At 43.7% G+C, this 24,840-nt stretch overlaps 1 long non-coding RNA gene across 5 annotated transcripts in view; it reads right to left on the bottom strand.

Annotated features, from left to right (window-relative positions):
- Positions 1-24,840, bottom strand: part of LOC121068122 — a 151,138-nt gene that overhangs the window by 76,439 nt on the left and 49,859 nt on the right. Inside the window, exon 5 of one of the 5 annotated variants that reach the window (XR_005818615.1) lies at positions 12,302-16,279. The exons of 1 other annotated variant lie outside the window; for it this stretch is intronic. This is a non-coding gene — a long non-coding RNA (uncharacterized LOC121068122). Of the gene's footprint in view, positions 1-12,301; positions 16,280-19,052; positions 20,651-20,680; positions 22,594-24,840 lie in introns of those variants that run through there. 3 more of the 5 variants (XR_005818616.1, XR_005818617.1, XR_005818619.1) reach the window with 3 other exon arrangements.

Here is a 24,840-nt window from a genome sequence, read left to right as displayed (position 1 = left end):
TTGTCATCCTGCAACATCATTCATCTGTGTTAAGCAACATGCATCATCATCTCGTGATCAATGCACAGTCCACTGCTCCTGAACATTACTGCAGCTAATCATTAAGATGAATTTAATTGTTAAGAGGACTGACACTCCTTTCACCCACTTTATGCAAAGAATTAATTTCTATACCTGCAATTTGGCATTTTGCTGTGAATCAGTCATTTCCTTCTCTTCCTGCTCTAACGTTGCCTTCAGTGCAATGCAGTGATTTAAAATGGTATTTTAAGCAATATTATCTGTTCTCCAGTAGCAACTTTTCAGAATATTTTTAGGTCATCTCCTTCAATCAAAAGCATGACTGGAATTACTGCGAATTACAAATCAAGACCATAAGCCACGAAGCAAAATGTTCCACAACAGGTTCTTTCCTGGTCACCCTATTCAAATTAGACCAGCTGAGTAGAAATTGTACAGGCAAACAACTTTTCACCTCCCAACCACAATTCATTGCTTTTAAAAATTGCCTCATCACGACCAGAGATTTTGTCATGGCTTTCATCAGAAAAAACAAATACAGAAACAAACACAGATGACAAGAACCGTGACAGATTTTTTTGTTTGATGCAATGATCCTCCCTATGAGGACAAAGAACCACAGGCAAGAGTGGTGAGTATTTTTTGACAAATCTCATTTTGCTGAAATGGCAATATTGAGGGAGGAGGTGGCCGACAAAACTTGTTCTCTTAATTAGAAAATCTTTAGCTAGTCCACAGACAATGATATCCTTTTGATTTTCTCTCAACTAGCCTCCAATTGTCAATAAGAATCGTTTTTACCGAAAAGATAGAATAATCAAGTTTTTTAACATTCAGCTACATCTATCTCCTCTTGGGCTATTTGCAATATTCACTGCGCTTAATCTAAAAGCTGAGACAAACACTGCACTTGAATGACAGACGTATGGCAAATGCCCTGATCAAATTATCCTGGTCTCTCGTATGACCACAAGCACAAGACCCTTTGCCTACCCTCAGCATTCCCTAACACGACTTAACTCAAGCCAAACAACAAGTCTTCCTGCTCGCAAATTAATTCCTACCCTCATTTCACAACAGACTACATTAAAAGGGAGTCTGTACACTTCTCTAGGCTTATGCCAAGAGGCTCCGGCAGAACTGGGAGCAGCACACAGAACTCTGCTGGCTGGAGCAAAACCAACCTGAGCCAGGTGAAAGCTCCTCAGGGACGACCAAGCTGCTGGACTGGGCTGCTGGCCACTTGAGTGCTTTAGCCCATGATCGCTGCAATACATTACAGGTGACAGTTCCATTCGTGATCTCAACATTGCTCTCAGACCACTCTCTTGAAGCTGGTGGGGGCTTTGCAGTTGAAATACACCTCAAAACACACACACATGTGCAATTTTGATGCTGTGAAGCTAAGCTTTGAACTTGAAGTGCATACGCCAATGGACTCTAACCAAAACCAACATTTGCTCACGGCAGAAAGCTCTTCACCGCCAAACCGGGGATTTGCTTCTAACCTTGTGTGCAGGCAATGTTGATGAGGGTGGGGAGCAAGCTGAATATTAAAACCACTGCCTCAAGAATAATATCATGTACAGATTTAATCATAATAAAAAACGATCTGCAAGTAATTGTAGTCATTACTACATCTGCTCAGAGCTGTGGGTAATCATTATGTATGAGTGAATTAAATCAAATTCAGTATCATGGGCCTGATCCTGCAATTTCTTGAGTAAACTCACCTCATATTAATAATCTCCCTGAGTGCAGTGAGGCTGTTTGCTTCTATGGGTTTGTTTCTCACATTAGAGTCTTTTGACCCTTATATACTTTACCTTTAGATGCTAATTAAAACAAAAAAAAAAAAAAAAGAGAAGAAGGTAGAGGGAAACACAGGTTCAAAAGGTGGGAAATTAATTTGTTTCAGGCTGCTCTTCTGCCTGCAAAAGCACTGAAGGGGGAAGAGAGAAAGACATCTTGTTGTAGAGCTTGAGTAATGAAAAAGGCAAAGCCTTCCATGACAAAAGTTGAGCTCAAATTCCTTCCTTTCCTCTCTAAATCCCAGGCATTAGCATCAGGCTTGAGACACAGGTGTAATTTATAGCACAGAGGGGGAAAGTCAAACCCTGACTCATGTAGATAAGAAAAACCTGTTTACAAAAGCTGCTGAAGGGCAGAGTTGGAGCCAAACAAACTCAAACTCGATCAATAGCCAGATGAATTATTAGTAAAAGAAATAAATTAGTGGTGAAATTTCTTCTCTCATCTGTGCCAAATGCTGGACCCTAAATTTTAGCCTATCATCATGAAAATCTGTCCAAGAGCCAAAGTTTCTACTCCAACAGCCTTGTGCTGACCTTTAGGTACATTTGAAATGAGGAGGAAGAAATAAGGTCCTAGACATACCCCTTGTGCAAGGTTTTACCCTTCTTCCAGACAAGGGCCCAAGGAAAGCCTCACACTTGTCCAAAGACAGAGGACAGAAACAGAACCAGGTCTGAATTACTCCTTGCACACTTTCCATGAGGTCACAAGAAAATATTTTACAACCTGAATTTAGGTGACTTTTTTTTTTTCCTGGTCTTTTCCACGGTGGATATGCCACCAAAAAGGGTTCTTGAGGGCAGCTGGAGTAAGAAGAAACCATAACTGCCTACCTCTGTGCAGCGGGGCTTGTAGCAGAGCCCCAGAGACATGGGGATACACTTGGGTGGTGGGAGAGCTGCTGATTCCCCTCTGTGCAGATTTATTTCCTCCTGTCTCCTTTTGGGGGGTCTACCATGTACCCCAGGACACAGGTGTCTTGGACATCACTTTTCTAAGTAGTTCTGTGGTTTTGCCTCCTGTCCAGAGACAGCAGTATGTCCAGGTGGGATGTTCCCAAAACTTACAGAGTAAATTGAGGAACTGAAAGAAAAGTAAAGACACTACCATAGACGTGAGTGCACGCACCACACATCTGAAGATAATGCACACATACATGCGTATATAAATCTCCCTACCACCCCCACCTATGCGCATCTACTCTCAACACTAACATAGGTAATTGAGTGCAGTAGCACAAATGATCATTTTTTTCTGAAGCACAGATGAGCTGGCAAGCATAATCAAAAGATGAATATCATTTTTTCAAAAAGAATGAGAGCAACAACAACAACAAAAATCTGGCAAGAATTATGACAACAATGTAAGAAAGCAATCACTATAGAAATCCTGATAAATGAGGAGCTTACATTTTTAAATGCTTTAAAAACAGTACAAATAAATCTAAATTTGAACAGAATTCAAGGCATAATTGAATTAGAAGAGAAAAAATCAACCAAATTGCTAAACTTCTACTACAGAACTTGTAAGTGGTTTATCTAGACAGAGCTATAAAATGAATAAAACAGCAGCAAAAAGGATTGAACTTTTGCTGTCAGTACGAAATCCAAATCATGGATAAGATTATTATGAATGCTGCGTAAAGAGCTCTGCAAAATATCCTCCAGTGAACAGGAACTAATGACAGATGAATGTGCACATGTAATTGAACATGCAGAAAAGAAAACCAACATCCCAAGAAGGGAAACAGAAAAGCTAGCAGGAGTACTGGCTCATGCGAACATCCGCAAGAGTGAGACGCATACAAGGCGAGAAGGCAAATTACCGAAAACGTGGGCTGCTGTGTAAAATAAAATACACGTTTGGGTCTACATGTATTCTTCATTAGATTATCAAGGGAGCATGTGTCACACACACAGTCCTGAGGAATGCTGGCAGGAACACTCAACCACATAAAGCCAGCCTGGTTTTGGGTTTCATTACCAATGTTGGGCCCCATGTTGTTCCCATCCTAATTGATGGCAAACATCCCTTTGACTTCACAGAAAACAGGATCAGGCCCTTGCAATCTAGCTGGCTCAAGGAAGGGTTAAAAAAAAGGTACAGAAACCCTCGAGGTGCACCTCAGCCCAGAGTCAAGCCACCCTAGAGAACTGATCCCTTCTGCATCCCACACCGGAGGAAATAGGATTTTCCTAGCTGTGTTTTGCGTTAAGTTGTTGGGCTCAGCTAAATCAAAACTCAAGCAAAGCAAACCCACACAAACTAAAATCAAATGAAATTTCACACTCCCCCTGCAAACTGAAGCAGCTCTGCACAAAGGTACTGCCAGCAGACTAAGCCAGCGCACCTTTTGAGAGTAAGCAGAAAGTGGAGCGCCTTTGTAAGGGGCGAATTAGAAGCGCATCAAGGTACTGGATGAAAACATTTCTTGAATGTAAGCCAAGTACACAGTAGGAATAGGTTAGGAAGCTAAATCATTTCTAACCACAGCTTAAAGACAACTTCATTGGTAAAATATCTTTTTTTAACTCTTCTTTTCCAAGCACACATCACAATTTTTGTTTCCGTTTGTTTTATTCCCTATTTCAAAAGCAGCATTTGCTGTAACAGCTCATTTTTTTCATGCAAAATACTGAATCTAATTGCGGAAATATGTCATTCCCTCCTCTCCGCCACATGGCATGAGTTAATGATGATGAATGAAAGTAATAAAACCCAAATCTTTTTCAAACTAAAGCTCCTGTTAAATTACTGGAAATTATATGCATGCGTCTACAATGAGGACACTGCAGAAGGTCAAAGATCTCGCTTCCTGCATTTGGCCAAACTATTCAACAGGCAGCTCAGCTGAACCTGCACAGACACGTTTCTGCTGAGATCTGGGGGAGCCACCTAAGAAAAGCAGCTTAGTTTAAGGCTGGTGATTTCATTACCGGGTTTCTCTCCTTCCCCACGGAACACTAAATATTGTTCACCGGGTCCTAGGACCTGAGTCACGTTTCCTTGCAAGTCATTTTTGGATGATTGAGACTGGGGGTTGGAACAGCAATATATCATCTACCGTGATGTACGTTCTTAGTGACAGTCTCAATTTCCCTAATACAAAACTTTAGTCTGTGGCAGCGACGTGAAGCAGAAGGAATCGGCAAATTTAGAGCCTCACCCAGAACCACACTTAATTTCTCCAGACGATCCACTGAGAAGATGGGCAAACCATGCAGAGACTAAGGTCCTGTTCAACACAAGCACAAGTGGCCAAATGTGTGCCTTTCCTTTCCGAAAACTCTGTTTCCAATTCTGCGTATTGCAGACGACATCAGCTCGTTGCTCTTCTCCCCATTCATTCATTTCCTCGCTTTTGCTCAAGTGGCCAATGGTGCTGCTGCCCCGTCATCGCCTTTGGGCATTCGGACACTATGTTCCCCCTTCTTTCCCCTGGCTCATCCACAGCTCTCATCAGGGTCTTTTTGTCTCCCCCTCTTTCATCATCAATTCATTGAGGTTTCATTGTTTTTGTCTTCCCACTATGCCGATCTCCCACTCCCTCTTATGGCCCGTTTCACAGATGGACCACAGAAGAGAAGGAAGGAGAACATAAGGAGAGGAATTCCTAATAACTTCCCTTCATTTATTTCTTTCCCACAGATGAGTTTGAAAGCTTTCAGTATTGTACTGATGTAAATCAAGGTGTTACTTTGCACACGTCAGTGCACACTTGGCAAAAAAGTATTTGTAGTACCATTCTTAACAGCACGAAGCAAAATTTACCATCCTTGCAAGTTTTTATTTCTCTCTCCTTCTATGAAAACCAGTTAAATACACAGAATTGGAAACATCAGTTTTCAGAAACAAAAGAGCTAAATTCTGCCACTCATGTTCACAGCGAGGGGTAACTTGCTCTCTAAGTAGTATTCATTTCATCTCCTTGGAGCCATCAAATCGTGCAATTCAACTCACCATTCCACTCATTGCTTCACCACACAGCACAGCTCAGACTGGAGAAGTGCAACGCGGCTCCATGCGCAAAATAAAGCGGGCAGGATCGCACTGCAAGACGTCAGCAAGAGGATGGCTGCAGATAATCACTGGGAATGCTCTGCTAGAGCAAAAGAAAGTGAACAAAGGTCCAAGGAAGGAGCGGAACTTTTTTTTTTTTTTTTTTAAATATGCATTTCAACACCAGTGAGGGATAGCAAAAGAGTTAAAATATATATATATAATTTTTCACATTTTCTGTGGGAATCAAGCAACCTTTTCAGCAATGAGCTAAGAACCTTCCATCTGCTTCAGACATTTCCAGTCCACACTGAGCTTTCAGATATTACCTTTGGGATGATTCTGCAGAGCTCCCGTGTCACTACCACACTACTGAAAATTGCTAACTAATTTCACGTTGTGAGGAAGCCACCTAATCTTGACCCTGAGCACACATAAAAGCAGGAGAAAAATCTCACAGAGACAGTATTTTGCTGTTAATTTTGAATCCAAGGGACACTCCGAGGTTTTGATGATCTCCATCGTCCCTGAGAAAGAAAATTTCTAATGCATGAAAGAAAACTCACCACATAACACCTCTGCAAACACAATACTGATTTTAATTGTTTAAGACTAGTTTTTTTTTTGCTTCAGCAGTTTTGCACGGAGCTTACAAATATCATGCAGAATACATTGTGGTTTTCTGGCATCCCACGTCCACAAACAGAGCCATGTGTTGGAGTGGGATTAAACCCATTTGCAAGGCTGAAAGTCTGTTTCAATATTCAAGCTCTGGTGCTTTGCAGGTTGAGAGACATAGCCTCTTCCCACAACTAGGGGCACCTCTTCCAAACACAGGCCTTCTAGGAGACAAATGAGACCAAGTTAAAGGAGTAGGTTTCATAACCAAGGCTGGGCCATGCGAGCTTTAACATATTAGCTGCATATTTATAAGAACATGTCCTCATTTACTAAGCTTCTGGGAACATTTCCACAATTAAAAAACAAAACAAAACAAATTGAAAATAATCGTCAACATACTGACAACAATTGGCAGCTTTCAAAACAACTCACAATGCCATCTCCAGGCCTTCAAAATCTCCCCCACAGTGACACTACATTACCATCCTACCCACATGCTCATGCTGGCCTTTGGAAAGCCCCTCCATTCCCACACCCACATCTATCCACATGAAGTCCTAAGCAAGAGTCGATACACAAACCCCACACCGCATTTAAGAGCCCCACCGAGGCAGGAAAGAAGTGCATTCCACTTCTGCATTAAATATCCTTCTTCAGCCCCATCGCAGCGTGGTTGTTAGCAGAGTAGTGGCCAGAGCAGATGCAAAAATTCACATGAAGATAATATAGAAATATGGAGTAATTATATTTGTGACCAATGCTGTCAAAAAAGAATGGTTCTGAAGAGACATCACAGGCATTCCTGATGCAGTGGTCACTCACCATCAAAAAACCCACAGGATCAAGTCAGGAAAAGAGCAGCATACAAGCCTTTGTGAGCATACAGAACCTTTTGCAACTTTCTCTCATTTCCACAGATACTAGAGACAGCTGCTGAGAATAAGGAACCTCAAATCCAGCAACCAGCTCCTTCAGGACCTCTGAAAAACGATGACAAGAAGCTAAAATGAGAACCACGATTCCATCCCAAGTTCTGCAGGAGCGTCCGCAGCAAACAAGGATCTTCTGGCTGCACTGACTCCAATCTGCCAGCTTGCCCCTCCTGCCTATGCAATATCCTCAGCTGTAGTCCCTGCTTTGTCTCCACACTAGCTGGGCCCAGGCACCAACTAGAGAAGGTCTGTCTTCTATATGGCCATCTGCTGCTCTGATCTTCCTGGAGGAGAAAGTAAAGAGAGAGGGGCTACAGAGAGCACACAACAATTACACAGCAGATCTAAGACACTGAGACTGATGCAGTAACTCTTGAAGCAAGAACCAGACACTTCAGAAAAGGGGAGACAGCATCTCCCCTATCCTATAGAGTACTCAGATGCAGGTACCTCACCCATTCCTGATTCCAGGCCTGGCACTTCTCTCCTCTACGTTCTCATTTGACGTTTCTCTCTTCATTTTTATTTTTACCTCAGCACCTACTAATCGGCTAACCACACTCCCATCTCACCTTTCAGTTGCAGAAAACATTAACTGTCTTAATATGGGAGAGAGAAACCAATCAGAACCTTTTCACGGGTATAACACTATGATCTTCTCTCCTTCCTAGCACTCCTCGGTACCCCTAGGCTTCCTCCATAAAGATGCGTTTTCTCCTCACTCTCCACGGTGTCATCCCATCCTTTCAGGTCCACCTACATTTTCCATGGCTTCTCCTGCTCCTCCAGCAGCTACTGCCATCTTCCATGCAATACCTGGCACAGAACGCTTCTCATCCTGTGTTTGGGCAAAGATCATTGGCCGGAGAAAGGTTGCTTTGGGGTGAGATGCCTTTTCTTTACCCTAAACTCCTTGCTTAAGTTCTTTGTAGGATCAGAGTTGCAACGTGTGCAGTCTCAAGCATCTCCCGTTCTGAGTCTGAAGAGGACTCAGAACACCAGCACGGGGAAGCTGAGGTTTCCTTCAAGACAACAGAGTAGCAGCAAGCCAGACCAATCTATTTCACCTTCCCCAAAGACAAGCGTAGTTCAGACTGCACCGCAGCTCTTGTATCCCAGGCTGCTCAACAGAGAAGAGTTAAAACCAGAGCATCTACACCTGGAAGTGCCCTGCACAGACAGAAAGAGGCTATTCCTAAAATCCCCAAGGAGGCAAATTTGCACAACATTCACACTTCGTGCAAAACTTTTGCACAGCTGCAATCTCACCATGTCCAGAGCGTCTCAGAAAAAGTGGAGGGAGAAATGTGTGGGGCAGAAGGCTCACTTCTGGCTTCTGCACAGCCAACGTCATCGAACTCCGGAGGCATGAATCACAGCTCGGCTCCAGGGGTGCTGAGTTGCGGAGTCTCCGTGACCGGCACCCGCAGAGACACAATTTGAGATGAATAGACGTCTCTGAGAGGGACTGCAGTGAGCGATGTAACATTTCTGCAGATGGCACAGTCGTAATCATTAAACAGTTATGACCAGCCTGAGTGAGAGAGTGAAGAATGTGTGCCCAGGGTGATAAAATTCACCCATGAAGTCAAGAAAAATACACATATCCTGATTTTAGATGCACGGGTTATCAAAGATAAGTGAGCCCTCGCCACCATATGATCTGTTATCAGAAACCTAAGGCAGCTGGTTGGTTTCTGAACTTTGACTCACAGATTCCCATATGGTCACAGTTTGCTGGAGAGAGACAGGAAAAAAAAAAAGCCATGAGCTCTTTTAGCACAGCAAGTACAGTCCAGTCAAATGGTTTCTCCTCCTCTCCATCCCTGACCCCATTTAAAAGCCATCTCAAATATTCCTAGGGCCCCACCGGTCCATAAAGAAAAAAAGCTAAAGAAAATATAATCTTTCAAGGGCTGACATTACCTAGTTCCCAGCACAGCTACATGCTAGTTGCAGTGAAATGCAACAACCTGATGGGAATTTGAAAGCTGTCTTCTAACTGCCATCATTATCTCTAAAACCTCTCCACCAGCAATCCCAGAATATAGGTTTAAAGAAAAATCATTTTAATGGAGGTCCCAGTGCTATGTTTTCATATTGCGCCAAGTCAAGCTATTGATTAGCTTTACATTAATTCTAAAAGCACCGAGAGTTTGTCATGATATCTCTCCCTTTGATATCAGCGTCCATCAGCAATTGCATCAGTTTTGTGCTGAGCTGCCGAGCGAAGTTAAATGATGATGCACTTCCTCTCCCTGACTTCTGATTCCAGCTTGGTTCAGCAATCTCGACCAGCCACTTCCTGCCTCCCCTATCACACCGTCTGGCACTTACTTCAGACGAGTCGATATGTTTAAATTATATCTGTACCAGGCGTAATTAATCATAAAGCTTTCTGCTTGGTAATGCTATTTGAACTCCTGCTTGGTGTTTGTGCCGCCTCCTCGTTGGGTTGGAGCTCCTTGGGTTTCGGGATCGGAGCTGATTACTCGTGAAGCCGCTGCTCTCGGATGGTTCAGAACTCAGTCGTTGAACTCTGGTAGGCCAAGAGTAGGGGGAAGAGAAAACCCCAGGAAAACATACAGCTTTATAATCAACAACACGCAGCGGCGGTTTGCACAGAGCCAGCCTTGGGGCAGTTCTTCTGACATCAGGCAGAGCCTGTTGCCCTGTACGTAAGGGAAAAGCCCTCGGGGCGTTGCACTTGGGACCCACCTCGGAGTCGCGGCTCTACCTCTATGGCCGCTGCTCTCTGGGGTAGGCAGTAATTTACAGCCCTCGCAGGCCAGCAGTGAATTGCTGCCCCCAGCCAGGCTCTGAGTCGAGCTCTCCAAGCAGCCACGGCAGATGTGGCGGGGGGGGAAGTGCAGAGAGCAAGGAGGAGCGGTTTGCGTCCCCCCTCGGCCTCCCAGCCCTGTCCACTTCTAGAAAGGAGACAAGCAGACAGTAATTTTCTTCTTCCCAAGCTCAGGATGTGATGACAAAGCAGCCCCCCGTCACCTGAATGTGCACACGCTCGATCCTGGTGCCTTCCGTGTAGCTCACCAGATCCACCCCAATCCGCTGGGATCACCCCGCAGCTCGGGGTTACGGGGCAGCGAGCAGTGCCCTTCCCGCATCAGTCTCTCTCATGGGGAGAAGACTTTTTCATGTCTAAAAGCCACCGCGCATCCTGTGGAGAGGGAAACCTCACCCAGAGCTCAGCCAGCTGCCGGGGTGGCTCTTTTCGGTGTTTTAGGAACAAAGAGGTGTAAGCCAGCACAAACGAGGCTTTCGTGTACTCCACCGCACAGGCGCCTTTAAAAGGTTTCAAATAAAACTAAAATAAAAGCAACAGCAATACCTCTTTTTTCTTAAAGCATCCCAAGCAATTTTACAGAGATTAATTATCCTAACTTGTTTTTGCCTTTTCATACATTTCAGCTCTCCCACAGAAACTAATCCACTGGATTTCAAATTATGGCACAATTAGCATGAAATTAATTAGCATCTGACCTATCCCCTAGTTTTCCTCCAGCCGAGACAGCCAACTTTTAATACAAGCCTAAAGCAAGAACTGTAAGACTAACGCAGCAAATGGGACAAAGGACTTTTAAATTAAAGAGAGAGAGTTGCAAAAAAATGCAATTTACAGCCATAAGCATTTCCCTGACAACAACCCCAAAACTCCAGCCCTCGAACAAAGTGTGGAGAAATATTTTGCCTCCCCCCAGCATACACACAGAGTTCATCCTCCCATCTTTTAAAATACTCATGGCTTTTCAGCAGCGGTCTGTAGTTATCAATTAGCAATGCCATTTAGTCCCATCCTGCAAAGCTCCTTTTGCACGTAACCTCTCCTGACACCTGTAAGGATTTTTAAGTCCACCGTATATATGTAATCAGTCCCCAACTGTATCTTAGCCTTCACAGTTTCCTGCATCATTTATAGACCTCTGCAGTCTCTCTCTTTGCCACTGTACATATTTTCCACATTCCTTCAGGCTCCTGCCCGCTATCTAGCACTCAAATTTGTTTCTCTCCTTCCCCTTCAGAAGATTTCAGCCATCGTTAACCAAACACTCCTGTTATTCTTTTTCATAGTTGCTTCCGTCACTGCCATCCCTGTCTCCCACACGGAGCCTGTGATTCACAGACGTCCCACAACATTTAACGCTTTCGCTTACCCCAGCCGGAGTGGCACGTGGCAGCCCAGAAGGATCATCTCCTCCCATGGAAAGCGAGCTTTAAATCAGAAAACAAGACCTGCGCTCACAGAATTAGTCAAAGTGAGCCTTCCCTCTCGACTTGCCACGATCACAGGTTGGTGCTGCCTCTAGGAAATTTAACAGGCTCTCGCCTATATTGAGAGGGGAAGAATCCCTCGTGCAAACCCCTCTACTGCCTGCGTGTTGGGGAGCAATGCCAAAGGCACAGTTGCAATGGGAGGATTTGACAGCCTTGAAGGCAAACCATCCAGATGGCAGCCCCATCACAACTGCAAAACAAGCCACTTAGATAAGGTTTGCAGTAGGAACAACACTAAAATATGTGGGCTGCAGGAAAAACAAGATTTGAAAAATTGAAGGGTTTAGAAGGGGCATCACCATACACCTCTTTGCAAAACCCGTATATGCACACATAGATTCAAGGCATACAGCACAGAGAGTACACCTTATCAGGAGATATCCTACATTCAAGATCTAGATCTCGGTCAACAGAATTGCAATACTGTTAGCCTTTGAGAACACAACCTCAGACACCATGGAGAGGGAAAAAAAAGAAAGGAAAAAAGCATTCCATACAAACAATATATTTTCAAGATTAGGTTTTCATTTCACAAGTCTTCGGTTCACCTGGACATTTACTGTTGTTATGGTCTGACAACTCTAGTTTTATAGACTGCACTGACTGTTCTTTCTGTGGTTGTCAGTATTGTTTTTTCATATTTTTTGGTTTGTTTTTCCCCAAACAGAAAAAGAGAGAGCCTTGCTTTTTTTATGAGGTGGCAGCGACCAGAGCCCCAATCCACAGCCCTTCAAACCATTCTGAACTTCAGTTACCAGCCCTAAACCTCCCTGCTTGCTATTCTCTTCATTTTGGTAAAACAGAACCAAAACAATCTGTTTGTTCCCTTCCAAACTCAGACAGAAGAGGAGTCCATGGAAAATGGGAGAAGGAAAACAACACCAACAGTCACGGACTAATTCAACAGTGGAAGAAACCTGCCTGTTATCCACGTGCATTTTGGTCAGAAGTAGTAGGTGTGGAAGTACCGTCTGTGCCCTGCACCTGCTGGGGTCGCCCTGTACGTGTGTAGTTGTCACTTGCTATTCCAGACCAGGTACAAGAAGAGGGGAAATAGGGGGACCTGTTACAAAACAACACTGCCCCAAACAGGGATTGCAAATACACGTGTTGGCACAACACAGTGCACAAACGTCCTCACCTGTGCACATTTCCACAGCATTTGCCCAGTTTCCAGCAACAGCAGGCAATTTCACAGACTTCTTTTAGCAGGATGTCAAACTGACGAGCTAAAACAAGGTGTCCTTTAACTTCATTTCTCTTTTCATACCCCTAAATGCTTCTTTCAGAATGAAACAGTTTACAATAACCTGGCTCACACTAACCTCTCACCTCTCCAGAATCCACAATATTAATTCTCATAATAAAAAACTATTTAAAATATTTTTTTAATCCTCTAAGAAAACCAATTTCATCCTTGAACGTTCCATTGATCTCCGAGAAATAAATAGGCAATAGGGAGAAGCATTGTTTATTTATTTGCTTGCCACTTAGAACTTAATCCTGGGATTCTAAAGGGATGATTATAAATTTCTCTAACAGTCCCTAGGGTATGTTTTGAATGTAGCCATCCAAGATAGGACTCTTGCACTCCAGGATGCCGATGCATTACAGCTTTAGGAAGATTGTAGCAAATAGCTCTCATTTATTATAAAGAGAAATGAGCAGTAATTTCAGGGCACACGCTAGATGAGATTGCACCACTATCTAGTCTGTGTGTAGTGCAGGGTGTATCTGGAATACATCTGGGAAGGTATCCAAAGCCTGCTTACATACAGTATAGCCTCACTAAGAGTTTCAGGCAAAACCTTATTGGTAAAGCAGGCAGTTATATGTAATTGCAAGAATCAAGTCTGCTCGATCACCTCCTACCACCACAGGCCACAAAACCTTCTCCCAGCTCCAAAAATAAAAAGTTTAATTTTTAAAGACTGAAAGTGATGAAGACCTCATCATATGTCCAGGAAAGCAGTGGTTAATCATTTTTCCAACTTAAAAAAGAAAAAAAAAATCCTCATTTCCTATTTTAGCAACTGTTTTCCTGGCAGATAAAAAAAAGCTATCCATTAATCACAAAGCTCTTCTTCCTTCAAAGTACATCTAGGATATCATTAGGTCATGGTGTTGGATAAACTAATTCTATTGAGCTTCTGTGGGTAGTTTTTTCACCTCTGATCATTCTCCTCATGTCCTTTTCTAAGCTCTTCCTGACCTGTCAGCACATCTTCAGCAAAACTAGACAGCAGGGGTCTGTAGCAAGTGAGTAAGCTCTTAGAGAAACATTTCTACTATTTTTCAATGAGTAGGAGAACGTAATCCAGTGTGGAGAAGTGAAAGAAATGGCCGTGCCATGATACAATCTTGCCTTAATGCTTTGGAGACTCCAGATCCCCAGTGCATGTCAACACGCAGCCTGAAGGAGGAGCTGGGCCAGAACGCCAGGTTGCACGCAGGCTAACAAAACGCTGCTGTCACGACGTAGCGAGGATGAAGTCTGCTTTGTGTCACTGGAGAAAATTAGGCTGATATCTAACAGATGACATTTGCCAGCAGAAGCGATTGTTCGCATTGCGTTCGCCTCCTGGGAGATGTCACTAATCTGAGGAGCACGCGTGCCTACGCAGTCCGTGCAGGTACTGAGCGCAGCCTTGCTGTGGGTTGCCTCCAACCTGCCATGCGGGTCCCTCCAGAATACAAAGTCTCAGGATAACAGTCTTTTTCATTTAATTCATGAAGCTCCTTCGCGCTCCTGTTAATTAAAGACCAATCACATTTCTTTCAGCCAAGTGCTGAACAAATTTCTCATTTGTCTTTGCTTCCCAAGATCACAAAAGTTCTGTTTTTATTGAAGCGGGCTTCTCTCAAGCAGAGATCATCGAGCCATGGAGCCGCAGCGTTTTGCAGAGATGTTAAAAATGAGTGATTAACGGCACTCTTCCTCATGGCTGCTACACTTGGGCAGCTGGGACTGAAAGGCTGGTGCCCTCGCTAAGCAGTTGTACCACCTAGCCCAAGTAGAGAAAAAATTTAAGAGAAGAGGTGAGTCAAAAGCAGGCAAAGTCATGTTCATTTCTGCAGCAAAGCAAAGCAGCAAGGACTCTGGCCAGCAGGAGAAGAAGACTGGGATGGAGACCACCTCCTTTCCTGCATCATGTTATCCCTGGACTCCTATTGCATGTTTTGACGTAGGTTATCTGAGCTACAGACTATAGCTTCGTTGCATAAGGTGTCCTGTGAATGCAGGACGCCCTCTGTCCCAAAATACCTGTTTTACCCTGCTGCGAAGGCAAAATGCAGTCAAGTTGTCTGCACTACCATTAGGATTTCACTCTTTTGATAGGGAGGCTCTGCACTGCAAATGCAGCCCTGGTAACCTAATGCTCACCATGTAAACAGGTTGATATTATCGCTTCTGGTTTAATTTGGGGGAAATGAAGAACAGAAAGGTCAGTGACTCGCCCCAAATCACACTGGAAACTGATAGCGTAACTGGGAACTGAACCCTCGTCTGCAGAGACCTGCCTGGCGTCGTTACTCTATGTTCCAAATTGCCCAAACTGAGAATTTAGCCACTGATATCTGACTGCTCAGAGGAACACAAGGGCTCAGTTTCCTCCAGTTCATTTACAAACAGGAATTTGGAGCATAAATGCTTTTCATAGGTAAACAGAGACTCAGTGAACTCTTTGAATCACAAGGTATGGAGTGGGAAACTCTTGCCCCTTCTAGGTCTTACGTCAGGTCAGACACACAGCGCTTAGCCAGGCAGATCATGCACACAACAACTACTTGAAGCCTAAGAGAAAACCCTCCAAGGGCCCATCCTGCTTCTTGAAGAGCCAACACACAGAGGAGTTCCCTGCAATGCCTTTCGTGATCCCTATTGTTCACAGGGTACTGAAGTAATGAATAGCCTTTATTTTTCCAAGTTTCAGTCACAGAACGCACATGCTAGCATTAAAAGGAAAACAAAAGTGTAGAAATGCCAAGATACTATGTAACACACAGCCCTTCATCACTTGCATTGATGCACAGTGTTACAAATTTTATCTAATCAACTGACATTTTAAGTAGTGGAGAATTTAACAAGAATAACAATGTGGTGACAATTTAGTCTTTCTTCCCCCTCCATAAAAACACTGTCTTCTGTTTGGTCTAGATTCAGGTCAAGACATTTCACTAATTTGCTAGTCATTAAAAAGATATTTTTATACCCAGCCTGTAATATTATACTCTTCAGTGATTATGATAGTTCCCAACAGAATTCCAGACTTGAAAATGAAGGCTGGGAAGCTGAGCTGCAATTATGATACTTTAAATAATTCCACAAAAGTAGAACCACTGTTAAATAATTTATAGTCTTTGATCTTGTCACAGATCTACTGAAATCTTCACATCACTCAAGCTAAATATTTTCAAACAGAAATGGGATAGGTTACTTCCCTCCACCCGCTTCTGCCACCACAGGAGCCGAGGAAAATGAAGGTGCCAGGGGCCATACCCTTGGTTACTTTGGTGCAAGTTCCTTCAGAGCGACCTGCAGGAAAATTTTCCCTCTGGGGCTGCAGCACCCTCAGAAATAAGACTTTCGCAGCAGCATCCTGAAAAGTTAAAAAAGCAGTGGTTATTTTCAACACGGTCATCCTCTGATGAGACATCAACCCCAGTATTTCAGAAAAGAGCAGAAAACGTTGGTTTTCAAGGCCGTGCCATGCATGGTTGTAGGCAAGCGGGAAAAAGCAAGGCCCCCCGTGGGACACTGGCCTTGGTGGAGCGGGGAGGCCTTGTGCAGGAGGCCTGGCCACGCTGCCCAACCTCACGAGGTGCCACAGGAGCTCGAGAGGCACCGACCGTGACCAGGAGCTTCTTCAGGCAAAGGTCAGCTACAAAGAAGGCTGGTAACCCATGTGAAAAGGCAGCTAAGCTGCACGGTTGGAAATGAAACAGGAAAACAATGACTAATTTGTGGTCTAATCAGATATGACTCACCTTAATGTCCTGCTGGTCAGGGGTATGGACTGCTCACAGTTACTATCAAAACCTACTCTCTAGTGAAAACCGTGCTTCCCAGGTAAAAATGCCTTGCAAAGTCAGATTCGGAAGCTTTGGTGTAAATTAGAGGCTCAGGCACGGGATCAAGCCATGCTGTGTGAAGAAGTTACCTCTCATTAGCTGAGCCACAGCAGTGGTACAAGACAAGACAACACAGCTCCAGTGCCTCGCACTGGAGGCCAAACTAAAGGCAGCAGCATCACATTGCTGCCCAGGAAGCCTACGTGCATGCATATGTACAATTACAACGGCTCTGCTGACTGATAACTTGTTAAATTGACATAACTTAACTCCGTGTCAGGGTCCTAAGACTAATGAAACATGTGAAGTATGGCAGAAGTAAACAGCAGCTTTCCAGGAAATCCTTAATTTGCATTCTAATTAAAGCAATGTGGGGCAGAAGTCATAAATAAAGGATTCAATCACATCTCACTGTGTAATAGGCAGACTGGTTTTACACACCTGATCTGACAGCCAAGTACTAATGTGGGGTTATGGAAGATGCCAGACCCAAACAAGCTATTCACATCTGCAAGTGACGGAGAGACACATCGCCAAAAAAGGTTTTCATGATGTAATTTGTCTTTTAAAAACTTTTCTTCCCTGGGAATAAATCACATCTCCTTTAGGATATGAAGAAAATTTGATCTAGAGGAGTCCTTGCAGGTGTGGCAGGCAGAATTTGAACACTACACCTTCAGGCTTTTTTCTACTGGAGACGAGTAGAGCAGTTCTCACCCCCCAGGTGCCCTGGCAAGGGTTCACATCCTGATTTTCCAGCAGTTTGCAGGATCCTTCACAGAATTGCCACCACTGCCAAGGAACCTTGTGCATGCTGCCTGACCCTGAGACAAGATGTACCTAGGCTAGAAGAGGAACCAATTTGCCCCAAAGGGCACAGCACATTCAACTGAGATGCCAAACAGGACCAAACAATTTGGAAGAGCTCAGTAGTTCATGAGGGTACATGAACGACACTGAAATGCTTGAGCATCCGGTCTGAATCTTGCTATTGTGTTTGTCACTCCTACCACCCAGAGCATATAGCCTGCAGCAGGCTTCCCCCGCACGCATCAGGCAGATTTTGGGGACTGACTCCTGGTTTGCACGCACCTGCTGCATCACGGTTATTGCATCAGCCATTCATTCCCTCCTAGGGACCACATTATGCAGTTAATGCTGACGGGTAGGCTCCAAACACAACAGGGCAGCAGAAAAGGAGGCTGGTTGCATTTATTCACAATAAATTCATCTATATAAAACCATTCAGAAATTTAATTTTGATGTCTTTTCTGTGTGGGATAGTACATATGCTTTACGTTATTTCGGGAACACTTTGGTAAGCCCTCTGTTATATTTATTAAATGTAATCAAGTCAAGAAAAGAACAAGCAATTAAATTGCTTGCTTTCTAATTAAAAATAAACATAATTATTTAAAATATCCTGCTTTTCCCCTTGCTGAAAGTACAGTAGAAAAACTACACTACATAAGTGACAAAACATTATTGCAAATCAAGCTGATCTAATGAAAGTGGAGAGTAAACATAGGTACCAGAACAAAAGTAAACCCCATCATGGCTTTTAACCACTTCACCACACTTGCTTCACGTTTCCTCTCTAACCTACCACAAGCAGCAAATCTTTCCATGATCCTCTCAGCTCTTTCATTTTTGTGAAACATACTTCTTTAGTGGATATTTGTTTTTTGCAACCATAGCAATAAAATATATTATTGGCAGCAGTCTTGGGATTATAAATAGGTATCAGTCTTTGTTTAAATTCGGTAAGCCAGGACAAAATCACTGAGGTTTCCACACACATGACTTTCATTAGTAGCGATGTACAAATAAAATACATCAGGCTCATGCCCTTTATTGTTCTTATTTTTTTGTTGTTGTTCCTTTATGTATTTAGAAGGCTTGAAAATTTTGGGGGTGTTTAGGAAAGGTCCCAGGGGAAAAGCCCCGATGACTCTGGAATAGGCAAAGCCACTCACACCAGGATGGGAACTACCAATCTGTTTGGAAAAACAAAAGCATTTGGTTTCGAGGTTTTTGCTCATTTCTATATTGTTAAATTATCTAAGACGTGTTACTTTGGTAAATATTCATTTAACTCCAAGTGCTAATCAACACTGTGAGGGAAGCAAGCCTATTCTGAACATTTAACATACCTCTGCAGACAGCTGCGTCCAGCAGACAGCAACTGGCTGCCCAGGTGCCTGCTGTCCCTCACAAGGATACTAGAGGCCAGAGCTGCCATTCCTTGTATTTTAAAGTCAGACGTGCAGGGCTGAAAGTACCTGTGAAAAACAAGTGCAAGCTCTTCTTTGGGTCAAACACGTCAAGGATTTTCCCTTGCATTTGTATAAACAATCTTTACACAAGACTCAGAGGTTTTCTTTAAGGCTTGCAAGCGCGCTGCATTAAGAACAAAGACAGTAAAACAACCCAGAACAGATATGATAAATGGAGAAGGTCCCCAACATCTCCCTTCTGTGATTTGAGTAGATAACTGTAGCTTAGAATAAGCTGGCAGCCGCAGCAGTTTAGGCTGGGGACGGGGTTTAGCGGAGCCCCGTGCCGCCCTGCTGCGAGCGATGCTGTGCCTCGTCTGCGGGGAAGGGCAGGCGGAGGGCAGCCCGCTGCTCCTCCGCAGCGGGACACAGCAGCAGCCTGGTCTGGGACATGAAGAAAATCATCCCGATTACTTTTAAATAATGCCCTCCCGGGGTTTGCCTGAGAGTACACAGACAATGCGAGGATGTGCTCAGCGCTGGCTCTAGCAGCCGCAGCTGGCGGCTGCGTCCAGCCGTGGCAACACTTTGTAGCAGAGGCCAGGCCTGCGACTGCTTACAACGAGCCCTGGGGCGATCCATGTGGGCTGTCTGTCCCCTGTGGCCACCATGGACAGACAAGCCACCGCAGGGGTTAGCAGACTGCAAAGGGTTAACCGGCCCCGGCCAGCTCAGGCACAGGCCGGGGGCATATTCCGGATGAGCAGAGGAGCACACAGCGTTCATAAGAGGGGAGCAAACATGATTTGCTGTTTGGGAGCCATTTCGTGCCACCCTCAGACAAATCTCTTGTAGAAGCCAGCAGGACGCTCCTCTGGTTACGGGCTGCAGCGGGATTTGGCTTTGGCTCTGAAGAAAAGGGATTCATAGGGGAAGCTTCTGGTAGCAGCATGTACACAAGGGAAGTTGGGCACAGCAGCATTTTTCTTTCAAAATCTCCCTGCTCCTGAAAGGCCACCCATGGGACGCAGCCATCTCTGGTGTAGCTATTGTTTTCGGTGGATGCGTGCCACGTATTAACAGCCGGGGTGGAGCAGGGGGAGCTCCCAGGCCTCGCACAGAGAAGACGAAGACTGCCCTCTGCCTTTCTGTCTTCAGAGGCCACTCGTAGCTCAAACGAGGTGAAAAGCAGAGGCTGGCAAGGGCACAAGATTTCAGCTCCAGCCTTACAGTCCTAAAACAGGCTCCGACAGCACCCCAGCTAATTCCTGCAGCCAGCACGTCAGCAAGGAAGGAGCTTTCGTGGAAGAGCTTCTTCATTATGGTCAGGATGCACAGAGCATGAAGTGAAAGGAGGTGTCTGGAGCAGCTGAGGAAGGCCTGCAGCTGAGGACGGAGGCAGAGCAGAGCTCGCTCCCCTTGCTCGGCACAGCAGCCGTGGCAGGACCAGCTCCAGCTCTCCCTCCTTGGAAAGGGGACAGATCTCTTCCGAGTCCCCAGGACTTGAGGGCCCTGCTTCTCAGAGGGTTTTAAGCAGGACAGCTCATTTTCTTCACATCCTTCCACTTTCATTTCCCCCTTGGCTTTCTTTTAGGGAGAGGTGAGTATTCCCACGGAAGCAGGCTGAGATTTACCGGCAGCAGAGTTACTGAACGCATAAGGCTTCAGAGAAGCGCTGTGTTTCTTACAAATAGAAAACATACACGTGGGTTATAAATCAAGGGCCCAGCTACAGGAGGCTCGTCCCTGGAAAGGTGTCAGGACACATGCGTTTGGACGGCTGCTGCCCTCAGGCTGCCTGAAGCAAGTTTTGACCCAGGATATTAATACAGCTTATTGGATACAGAGCTAACCAGGCTGGAGCTCAGAGGTCTGCTTATATTACACGAGCATGGGCCTTTGGGAGATTAACACCTAGAGAAAATGCATCTGTATTTGTTTGGGCGGTGAGGCTACAATTTGAATTCTTATGTTATCACACGAACTAGACAAGATAGATAATCAATGCCCCGTGATAACTAGTCCTGAGAAAGTGATCTAGTTTTGTTCTGCAGGATCATTATTCAGCATATAATTCTTTCTGTGTTCATTTATATTTAAAGTCAGATCAGGCATTTATTTTCCTGAGACTTTTATGAATTCATACCTATATTTTCATCTCTCATCATAAAGCAAAACTGCCTGGATTATGTCAGTTCTGAGCTTTTTTTGCAGCAACACAAAAATATATTATGTTTTTGCAAAACACTATGTCACAGAAATCATATAGATGTCAGGCTAAAAGGAATCTTAAGAGGGCATCCAGCCTATCTTCCTACCCAGAAGCACTATCCAGTTTACTTCCAGCCATGACAGATGCCTGTCAAACTTATCAAAACCTTCGGAGGAGAGTCCATGGCATCCCTGGGTAACCTGTTCCAGTGCTTAACCATCTTATATAGACAGACATTTTTTAAACAACCAAGAGCCTTGTTTTGCTACCAGCAGAGCCAACCTCTGAATCTATTTTCACATCTTTAATCCACACCGTAGGTAAGTCCAACCCTTCGAAAACATCGGCATCTGAAAGTAAATCCACGGATACTCTGCACCTTTAGATAGTAAATTAAATACAGAGCCATGATGACTATCAGGGTACATAGCAGCCAGCAGAGATCAGGGTCAGCAGCACTGTTGAGAGGTAGGCGGGTGACACTTCTCATTATGCCTGAGCAAGAAAGAACACCGATCTGCTAAATCTTGAGTGCAGTTTGGTTTTACAGAGCCTTCTATTAAACGTGTAAAAATACGGTATTTCCTATCCTACACTCAATGGACATCCCGAGTGATAGATCTGCCTCCTTTTTCTAACAGCATCTGCCTACTAGAAGACTTATGCCTTCCCTCAGACATCCTTTCTAGATAAACACGCACAAATCTTTCAATCTTTCAGCACAGAGTATATTTTCTAAATCTCGAACAACTGGGGCTGTTTTTCTGGAAGATAGCCAATTTTTCTGCATCACTTTTCAGAAGTCCAAAACCAGACCCGAAAATCCAGCTTCCGACTTCTTGGCACTGAACAGAGACATCTTGCACACACCACTCCTGCTCGCACACTGCACGCTTAGAGTTGCTCTTTTAATGCCATTATTGCATTTTTTTTGTGTTCTACTCGCCAGGATCTACAACTCCATTTTCTCTCCTGCTGCCATCTCTCTGCATATTTACAGATTATTGTATGCATGCTACCTTGCAGATTAATAATCTGAGTGCCATCGTGCTGGTAATGTTTTTTCACCAACATCTCATGTTATTTCTTACTTTTAATCCTGTCTTCTAAAGAACTTCTGTAGCCTCTCAGCCTCACACCATCCTTACACTTTTCAGTAATAAAAATATCAACTAGAACTAGACCCACAGTTAACCTCGCTCTGAAAGCAAAAGGAAATTTTCATTTTTGCAGGGTGCTTAGCAGAGCACCACTAACTACTTTCTCAGTGCAGGATTTTAAAGAGTTTGGCCATCCCCTGTTACTCAGGCCAAATTTTTGCAGTTTCCATATGAGCCATAGTGTCAAAAGCTTGGCTTAAGTCAAGATGCATCACATTCACCACTTTCTCCTTATCCACACTAAGCCACTTTCCCTGTGAAGAAAGAAAATTAGATTGGCTTAACATGATTTGTTCTTGACAAATGTGTGTTGACTCTTTTTTATCACCTTATTATCTGGATGGTGCTTACACACGGATTGCTTAATAATTTGTTCTAGTATCTTTCCAAATATCAAGGTTAGACTGACTCGGGCGTAATTCCCAAGACCCTCCCCTTCCCCCTCTTTAAAGGATAGATGCTACAAGCTGTTCACAATCTAGTGCAGAAAAAGAAGCGTGCCTCGAAGAGAAGCAAGAATTTGTGTGCATTGCAATAGCTACATTCACAAATTTAGGCAAGAAACATTTAACTATTTTCTAGGAAGCGTAGGCCAAAACGGTAAGTTGAATTTATCTTCTGCATTATCTTAGGATGAGACAAAAATAAGCAAAGTCTAGGGTACATGACCAGAAATGAATGTTATATAAACAGCATCATTCATTGTCACAGAAATATGATCGCTATTATGTAACCTCTCCCAGCCTCCTGCCAGTGGATGATTATTTCCTACAGAGTATTTTCCACTGCTTTGCCCAACAGAGATTTAAGCAAATCAGTAAATAGCTTCCCCCTGCTTCCATTGGGAAGCCGTTGCGTGGCTATATAACTATCAGTTTGGCCTTACTGAAAACAGTAACATAATACTAAATCACATATTTAATAGCAGCTAATTATGACAACAAGTAGGTAGCAGTAACACTACCCCTTCTCTCTTTCTTTCCTTCAGACAACTCCTTCCCATCCACAGGTACTACACCTACTTATTCTTCTATTGTTTCTCCTCTGATTTCTGAATAGCTTGTACTTTGTGTTTCCATTGTAGACAAGCACACGTTAGCACGGGCAGAGGCAACTGGCAAGGCTATGAATGCCTGACCTCATATTTTCTGTGTCGTTACACCCAGTCACTCCCATACTCCTGCTGCCCTCTACCACAGTTCCTAGCAGAAGGATAGGTCAAAGAGGTGGCCTTGCAAGAAGGAATGAGAACAAGAACGCCGTTATATCTAGCTGTGCTGTAATGCCACTACAGCAGAATGATTTCTTCTTAGCCACAAGGCTGCACTATATGTAGATTTCACCTGTTGACAAGTCAAGCAGGATAGGCCTTGTGCAGAGAACAATCTTTTGAGGACCTTCTAAATGCATAAAAATTTTAAAACAATATTTGGGAAGGAATTTTTTTGGATCTAAGGGTAGTCACAGGGAAAATGTTCATGTGCTTATTTTAAATAGAGATTAAAGAATGCTCAAGCCTGCTTATTTTCAGCAGTCTGAAAAAACCTACTTCTTCATAAAATATTTTTGATTCAGAATAAACACAGCAAGAATGCTGCACTGTAACACTTTCATATTCGTTCTCTTAGCTATGAAGGAATGCAACTTCTGCCCTTACCATCACTGATGTTTATGACATACACATACACAGAGAAATACACACATGCATACAAGCAACTGAACCCAACAAAGCTAAACCTAAACATTATCTAAATACTGTCTAGATGCTTTAGTAAACCTATACTGAAACGCCCAAATACAGACCTTGTCGGTGAAGCTTGAGACCTTGTTAATTCCAACCTGTCACTTCTCTACTTTTCTCCTGATTTACTAATTTAATCCGATCCAGTTTCATTCAAATAAGTCTGGTAAACTGATGTGTCTGGAGGAGAATAGACTCTCAAGCTTCTCACATGCCAGCAAATACTCCACTCCTACCACTATTCCAGCTATTTCAGATATGCTCTGCCCATTTCTATTTGTAACACGTTCAAAGACTCAGGGGTTTGCAACCAGCTGAGAATGCACCAAGTTCTCATCATCCCAATGGCTGCTGAGATTTCTTTCTTTATACCAACCCTTGCATCTATTGAAATAAATTGGGATTAGTTTTGATGTTGACTTCGGATACCCTGTAATCTGCTCTCCCATTCAGATAGTGGCTAGGAGTGAAGCATAGCTGCAGTATCATATGATAAACCCACAGCATGAATAAATGCTGTTTCCCATTCTCCATGCATTTAAATCAGAGGTAGTTGACCTGTTTAGGATATAATCTATTCAGCTAATAAAATCCAGCTGGCACGTAGTAAAACGTTTTAATCCATGATCCATGCATATACTTCTCTAGAAACAAAGATGGTTACAGACTGTAGCATATAAAACTTGCCCTGAGCTAGAGAGCCAAAGCCCTTTAGCACAGAGACATTTCTGAATTGTGAACTTTATAAAACCCAACCCAT

Source organism: Cygnus olor, chromosome 3, assembly GCF_009769625.2.
Source record: "Cygnus olor isolate bCygOlo1 chromosome 3, bCygOlo1.pri.v2, whole genome shotgun sequence".
NCBI lineage: Eukaryota > Metazoa > Chordata > Aves > Anseriformes > Anatidae > Cygnus > Cygnus olor.
The sequence above is the reverse complement of the archived record's forward strand: the minus strand, read 5'-3'. Positions and strand labels throughout refer to the sequence as shown.